Below are 8920 nucleotides of genomic sequence, written 5' to 3' on the forward strand. Positions count from 1 at the left end.
ACGATCCACGGAGAACGAATGAAAAATTTGTTTTAAATAAACAACAACGAATCACCGAGAATCTTCCGTTGTTAACAATGCCGATCTCTCTGTCTATCTGTTTGTCTATCTGTCTGCCTGTCTGTCTGTCTGTCTGTCTTGTCCGTCTGCCTGCTGTTCGTCTGCCTGTCTGTCTGTTGTCTGTTTCTCGTGCGTCTGTGTCTGTCATGTCTCCGAAACCGAGTGCCACCTGCCCATCGTGTCCGTATTGTCGTGCCGTGCGTTTCTTTTTTTTTTCTCTCTCTCTCTTTTCACTATTCGTTCCGCGATAGCCCCTGCTGGATGATTCCTTTGGCGATGAAACGATCGTGATCGACGACGATAAGAATGACGAAACACGCTGGAAGAAGGAACGAGAATACGATCTTTCAGCAGGGGCCGCCGATCGAGCAGCGTCTCCGTTAGTGAGCGCCCAAGGCAATCATTTACCACCTCGAAGCGATCGTCGCGAGCCTCCGGAGCCACCGACGCATACGATAGACTGTACAGTAACTTTTACGAATCCCTTTGTACATCACACTCAGCGACAGTAGTGCCTAGTGAACGGACTAGCCGAAGGGGATGCGATCGATGGCTGGACGATTTGTCTGCCGGCGAAATTTCAACCCCTCTCGAATTTGTCATTTATCTCTCGACTTTGGTCTTTCGAGTACGAGTTTCATTCGTTTTCTTCTTTTCCTCTTTTCGTTACTTTATCATCTGCAGTGGTAGTCGGGAATCGGTCCAGCGACGAGTTGTGGATCCCCTCCGCGCATCCGGCGATGCAATCGAGGCTCGCGAGGGTCAGCCATTTCTAGGTCTGTACATAAAAAAAAAAAAAAAAAAAAACGAACACGTCATTTATCTCGGACTTCCTCCCGCGGACATCGCTCGATCGTCGATCCACGAACACGCTCGGTGTCGCAGCGCGCTCGATCTCGTTCCAGTCGCCTGTCAAGCAAGGGCAAATGGCACTTAAATCCGTCTTACAATTCCTCAATTGCGATTCCGCTGCTGACGTGGGAGGGAAATGGGGGAGAGAAGGGCCGGGTGATGAACGGAAGGCCGAGGGTGAGGGAACAGAGTCGATAGCGGGGATGAAAGATCGTTTCCGGGGAGGGATGAGGTTTGCAGAGGAGATAGAGAACGGAAGCAGAGACGCTATGTAATATATTAATTACCTAATTAATGGAGGAGAGCCAGTACTCTGAGAGCAGAGAACACACGTGACGACTCATACACGCATACATGCATACGTACGTACACACTGGCGTAAAGACACACGTACATACGGTTACAGGAACATACACAGCGTACATACACACAAACACGTACACACGACATACACACGCGCGCACGCACATAGACATACACACGTTATGTATGGATAAAAAAAACTAAACTAACCTATTTGTAAGCTAAAGAAACGTCTACACTCTACACAACTATCCACGTATGTAAAACGATTGAAATAAACGAGCGGTTAAAATTATTGTTTAAAAAATAATAAACGTATTGAAAAAATTGGTGGCGTCGTAGATATAACCTGTCACGGTTTCTCTCTAATTGTTCGTTCTTTCGAATTTCGGTTTCTATTATTTCCAAATATCCTTTCCACGAGAACAACCGTAGAATAGCGAATGGCAGAGAGTAGTGGAAAATTAGCATCGATTATCGTTAATCGAATTGAAGAAATTAAAATCGCACCGACGCAACCCTGTCGGCCGTCCATTTTCCGAAATTTCGTATCCGCGCAAAAAGCACTCCCGCTTTTCGCCAGCGAAACCATCAAGAGGTATGACACGTTACTTTCCGCCTAACTTCTTTTTTTCTTTTCTATTTAATAAGGATCCATTATCGACAGCTTTTACCACTAATACCAGCCGAAAAATGGACCAGACGAGAGTGGAAACATTCGACGCCACGCCAGTGTTCCTTGCCGCACAATTTCGCTCGTCCTCTCGTACAAATCCACTCTCTCCCTCTACCAGCTCCCTCGCTTCCTACACGTTCCCCTGTTTTCCTGGATCGTGTTGTTGCCAGAGCAAACAATCGGAGCGGGGACATTCCCAGAAGAGGCGAAGGCGAGAAAGAAATTAGTCGACAGAAGAACATAGAAGATATGGACGGGGGTAGGTATGGTACAGTATCGAGAAGTTGGATGGATCGACAGAACGCTGCCGACTTTCATCTACTCCCCCGAACGATCTTTGTTTGTCTGACTTTCCGCAACTTGGTCTTCCTCGAGGAAGGAACAAGGGGAATGGAATCAATGAGAAGGAAACTCGTTTGCAAATATCTCGGCAGAAACGACGTTCCGTAGTCGGCGATCAAATCAATTTTTCCCCTTTGCCACAGGATGTGGTAGATTCGCAGCAATAGGGTGAAGCATCGGTTCCGTACACAGTTGCGACAGAGGACGTTTCACGTGTGACGCAAGGCAACATCGAAGTTTCAAAGTCAAAAGTTTGCAGATGAGAGAACAAAGGGTGAAGTTGAAGTAAAAACTGCGTGCGTTGATCAAACGCGGGTTACAGAGAATAGTTCAATTTACGTATCTCAAAACTTGTTGGTTTTTTATGTCACGTTTATTCGAGACGCGTAAAAGTGGAAACAAAAACTTGTTGGTTTTTGTTTCCCGTATGCGTTCAACGAGTGAAAAAGTTAGCAATAAGGTGAGTTTCCAAGTGACACGAATTTTCTTTCAAGACGTTCGTCGTTATCAATCGCACTCTTCGCTGTTTCCATCGAAATTGAACCGCGGCAAAGTCACATCCAGCTAATTGTTTCGCTTTCTGCCTGATGAAGGAACTTTAAATTGGATAAATCGACCGACACATGTACCCCGTAGGAAAGATAATTGCGTTAGCTTAAACAACAGCCAATAAGGCCACCTATTATCCGTACAAACATTTTTCTCCGCTAACGATCAAACTTCAAGAAACCTGCCCCCATCCCTTGATGCAGACGTCTCTCGACGGCTATTCTACCGGAAGTCATCCAATAATGGCAGCTGCGCTTTGCACTTTTCACTTCAAAATCATCCCTTAAAACGGTGAAATTAACTCATAATGTAATTTAACGTTGCATTAACGTTACGTTAATCACGATATAATTTAACTCAACAACCGTCAACTCGGAAATTTATTCCATTTTCAATATTTTTCAATATTTGTTCGTCGTTCCTCGTTCAACTTAGAGCGCGATCGAGCTCCATTTTCACTTTCTGCGGAATAAGAACGGAAATTAAAAGAGATCCGGAGGAATGCGTCCCGACGAAAGAATTAAGATGGAGTTTTCCAGGCAACGGAAGACAGAAAGCTATGGGAGCGCGAGTGTATAAAGAACAATTAAGGCGTCTTTTTTTTCCTGCCTTTAAGTGAAACGCAAGTCGGTTTCTCTCTTCCTTCGCTGCACGCTGCCGCCTATCGTTCTCTCTTTCTTCCACTCTCTCGTTGTTTTGCGCCGGGATAATAAATTTAAGTTAATTAAAGCCGATTGCTTGTGGAAGTTGCCTCATTACGTAGATGGAGGGTCTATGCGCCGAATGAAATCGCAACACAGAAACAATTTTGTTTTAATTAAATGCTCCTAGGCGGAAGAATGTATAGAACAAAGGTGGCTCTTTGAATAATACTTAGTCCGGCACGTCTACGTGGATTCTTTGTTTCATTGCGTTATAATTTCTTTCGATACTCCACGAGAACGTTACATTGCGAAAATGCAATATTCCTCCGTATTCCTAATTACCTAATCTATATTACAAGCTTTTAAATGTTCGACGATCAAGGTTTGCGATGAAAACGATTTCAATTTCTATATTGCGTTTTACCTTCGACAAAAGCTTCGTGCTAAAATGGAGGCGGAACAACCTCCCTATCCCCGAAACACCCCTGAACTGCGGTTACAAAGTAATCGTCCGAGGGTAAAACGAACTAGAAGCGGAGTATATCGCCGCGTTCAATCTTCGCTGTGGAAATCCTCGTCCCTCACAATCTACCCGTGGCAGGCAGAAAATTCACCGGAAAACATTTGTCCAGAGACTGGGATCGTTCTAAGTTCTAGTTTTCTACCGAGGAATTTCGTGACATCGGCATTAATATTCCCAGGATGGCGTTTTTCTGCATCACGGAAACGCTTGATTTAAGCACATTTTTCTACAGCTGGAACATGCTACTCGGGTTCCTCCGGCTTTCCTTATCCTCTCTCTCTCTCTCTCTCTCTCTCTCTCTCTCTCTCTCCAGATAACGTATTTAATAAATCAAATACACCTTTCTTTTCCTGGTTTATAAGAGGCGTGAAAAAGCTAACGATATCATACACGTCGGATAACAAGTCCTCTCGGCATCGAGATTAATACGTCCCTTGCGTCTTCCTGCTCGAACGCCGACTTGGCATTCACGGGGTAATCCCCGTGCTTTTCCTCTCCGCGAAAATCACCATACTACCAGTTACTGATTTTTAAAACGAATCTTATTAAGACAGCGCCATATCTTTCGTCCCCACTTTTCTCGTATTTCTCTTCCTCGTCTTTCGCACTTCATCGGCTTCTCCGCTTCTTCTTTTTCCTTCTTTTCCCATTTTTGTAGTTTTGCCTTTCTCTCTTGTGGAACTCGCAGATTCTCTTCAAAGCGTCGCGAACTCGGAATGAAGCGGGAAGGTAAGCGAGAAGAAGTTGTTGGAGGAAAGTCGAGGGAATTTTTCTTCCAAAGATCGACAACATTCGATTTAACATCGCACTCCTCGACACCGAGAAACGCTGTAGAAACCTCTCGTAAAGTTAGTCAACAAAACGATACCGCAACAGCGGCTAACCGGAAGAAATGACAGCCAGAGTTCTCGAGTTCATGAATCGGCTAATCGTTGGCTGAGAAAACCACAGAAAAGTTGCAGGGCTGTTTACGGCTGCCATTTACGGCAATTTCATCTGTAAATAATTTTTCCGGGTCGGTCGCTAGTTGGCCGAGAATAGCAAATACATTGGTTGGCTCGAGTATCGGCGAAAGGAACGGCACGAATGGAAGTTTGCGGGTTAGGTTTATGACGATATTCGTTTGGCGCGCAGTTACCAGCAACTTCCTGCAGTCGAAACGTTCGCGAACGATTTGTGTTGGTCAGACGGAACTTGGCAAGATCCTCTTTTACCTCGTGCCCTGAAGAATGTGTGTGTCTCGATATTTAAGTCGCAACCAGACCATCTCCAAGGGACCATTAAAATAACGAAATTTTCTACACGTTCCGTGGTTCCTGCGCCCTCTATTTTTAACACTAATACCTCGAAATGGTTCCATTAAAAATACCATTCCTGCTCAGGATATTATTTCCTTCTGTAAGGGATACTTTATAAAAGTAGGATCTTATTCACGCGATATTCGATACCGTAGGAGAATACAAAAAGGTACTTTTCCAGAATACAAGTTGGTACAGTCATATGCGCTTCTTGTATCTCGCGGATTACCATATAATATTTACGGTATTGCACACTGTTTCCTGAATTTAATAACCGAAAATGCTGCCGTTAAAAATATTGTTTCTGTATCTTTATGTATCTTCTGATATGGAATTTCCTGTAGAATAGAGAAGAGATATATAATTACATTATCGATTTGAAATTATAATAGGAATATCGGTATGGAAATATTATAACATAGTTATTATGAGGATATTCTTAAATTGAAAGTATTTCATCGTTCTAGAACAGTAATTTTCAAATGTACGGATCGATACAGTTACATATAATTTTTACGTGTCATTGATTTCCAACTAATTCCCATAGTATTCGACATACGCGCACATTTTTCAAATTAATACATAGGAATGGTTTCATCGAATATAGTTTCTCTGCTGGAAATACGAAGACTTTTTTAAAAGCTAGTCTCCAAGAGTGCGCTTCTCGAATGATATTAATGTCAGGTTCCTGACCGTAATATTCGATGCATTTCCGATCTTTCTTAATCGAATGCATCGTAACTATTTCGCTTAAAATATTTCTGCGGTAAAAGTATCGTGCCGCTTGGAGAGGATCGCTCTCGCAGATATAAGTCGATGCAGCTGTATACGATTTTCGCATCTTATTAATATCAAGCAGTTCTTCGTAATATTTAATAGACTTTCCACTCTCGCCCTTAGTAATTCGCAGCGATTATTATTCGTTCACAATTTGCAACCTTTTTTATTAACAAGGATATCAAATGGTATTTCGAAAAACTAGCTTTCGAAGGAACAAGTTGCTACACTCTGTATGCACTCCTAATTAGTTCAACTTCTGATTACTCACACGTAATTATGTAACGCTATGTAAACGTGTTTTGCTAATGAATAAATTTCACCCTAAACGATCGGCGCTATCCGTATAGATATGCAAATAATTTCTATCTCGTCTACTCGGCCTGGAAATCCACATCCATCGGCCAGAGCCGATCAATTAATCAAACAACGTTCCGTTTATTAGTCGATTCCCATGCTAAATCGTGTCTTTTATCCGACGAGTGAGTTTTATCGTCAACGCAGAACAAAACTCAACGTAGAAGAAATGGTATCCCCGCGACTTTATCTTTTGTCGATCGATTTGCGAAAATAATATCACGCTAATGATTTTGCTAAACGAATAAGACTACTCGTTCTTTAACGAGCTCGACCAGTTTCGAGAAGAGACACACGATGAAAGGAGAAATCCACAGTCAGAAATGACGATATACTCGACGAAGAAGGTCCCCGGCAAACTTCAACAGCGTTATCTCGCGAAGTTACGGTTGCCAGGTTGGCGTTCGCCAGTTTTTATCGACAGGAAGTCATCTAAACAGTTATCCCTCGCACTTTTAGACGGATGAGTCGGAAGTTCGTAAAGTTTCATCGGAAATCGGTGGACGGGTCTGCTGAAAGCACAAACATAATTAAAAGTTGCGCGATAAACAAGTTAGTCGCGACTGTGTCGCTAACACTAGTTGAATCGTTAAATTTTTTCTTCGCGCCCTGGATGACACTCATTGAACACTGCAGTTTGAATTTTATCGCGATGCTTTTTAAAGTCGGTAAATTTATTATTATCCGCGTTGCTGTTACTGTTGTTGCAACTGATATAAAAAATACACGAAAAATGATAGTACACGAGTAACGTAATGCCGTGTAATGTGTAAAATGAAACAATAGTGGAAAATTTAAAACGAATTTATAGCACGTCCGAACAACTTGATTTTCAGCCCGATGTTGTATTTGTCTTTGGCACTTCGCTTAAATTACCGAGAAGTCTCCTTTCTTATTGTCTCTAGTAGTCTCTTCAATTTGCAAAATTCGATGGACAGAACTTACGCAACACTTTAATATAGATTAAAATGACAAAATTGAAAAACAGCCTAATGATAAAATAATCATACGAATCAAGGACTGAAAACCTAACCGATCGGTTAAAAAAATCATGGCAACCGGAGGAACCTTTCTCTACATTTCTCGATTCTACAAAGAAAGCAGCGCTAATTGCCCCAAAGTAACACGATACAGAGTAACCGATAGTCCATCCAACGACTAGCTCTCTTCCTAAACGATACACACTTTCTTCGATATATCGTGATACCTCTTCGAAGGTCTCTATTGGTCTCCACGCACATCTAGGCAAGAGTATCAAGCATAAAGAAGACCACTCGAGAACCGAGTCGCTGTAAAACTGTTTTGATGGACGCTTTCCCCCTCTTTTTCTTCGTTCTCGAGCGCTTTCCCAACATACTTCTCCGCTCGAGACCCTTTGTCGTTCTCTTAAAGGAGCTCGGTTATCTGGATTTCCAGACTTCTTCCATTTCTTGCTCGGCTTCCGCCGGCTTGCACCACGGCGCTCGTACAACACGCCGAATCGCCTCACTTCTCCTGCCTCCCTTTTCCACCACCGTTTTCCATCCCTCACACGAGGCAACAGCAACGCGTCGTAATATCGTTCCATGCGACATTCCTTGCGACTTTCCTGCAAGCTCCTGGAAATATTGGATTCCGACACGAATTTGAATCCCCCTCCCCCCTCGTTGTTAAATCGTTGCCGGATACTTCTGTCCCCTGTTTTTTGTTCTCTATATCCCCTTCCGGGAAAGATAGTCGCGCCTTCTCCATCTCGCGGTAGGTTTTATCGAGGACATTCACGATACTCGTTTGCGGAATATTCTAACGGATGGACCATGTTTAAGGCTCGTACTGGGATGGTTTGGTTTTATGAAGGGATTGTTTCACGGGACACGAGAAAGGGCGCTCGCTATAAAAACGGATCTGGGTGGTAATTTGTTTTCGAACTCGTTGCATATCATTTTTCGTAATTCCTTGCGCTGGTAGTAAGCGGCCGTTTTATTTCGTTTGAATCGATAAGCGACTTTTTTCCTCGATGGCTTATCAAAATTGTCGCGTGTCACCGCTTCAGACTCACTGGCTGATCTCTGTTGAACGTCAAACGTGTCAGTTTTGGACAATCGTGCGAAACGAACAATCAAAGCTGTAGCGTAAAATGTTTTCTTGCCAAACGCCTCAGCTCGCTGTTAAAACGTCGAATTGGAGAAGTTATCCGATGAATTAAAACTCGCACGTTTCGAACTTCTTAAGGGACAATAGTACTTTCCAACACTATGGATATGGAAGGAGAAATTTTGATTGCGAATTATTTAATAATTACAAACCAGATTTGTTGAATTTGATACAACGACATACCCTTATTTATATACTCTTCGCCATTATAATATGTCTGCTCGAAATAGGAGCTGCATAGTACGAATTAGTTGAGAAAACCAAGTCAAACTGATCCGAGATACAAAGCAGGAAGAGAACAAAGAATGATAGAACCGAAGGAAGAAAATTATTTCCAAATCAGGAATTATTTCCTTCAGCGATTACGAGATAATCATCGCCAAGTATTATCTTGGTAGCCGACAGT

The sequence above is a fragment of the Bombus affinis genome, chromosome 9 (assembly GCF_024516045.1).
Source record: "Bombus affinis isolate iyBomAffi1 chromosome 9, iyBomAffi1.2, whole genome shotgun sequence".
NCBI classification, from domain to species: domain Eukaryota; kingdom Metazoa; phylum Arthropoda; class Insecta; order Hymenoptera; family Apidae; genus Bombus; species Bombus affinis.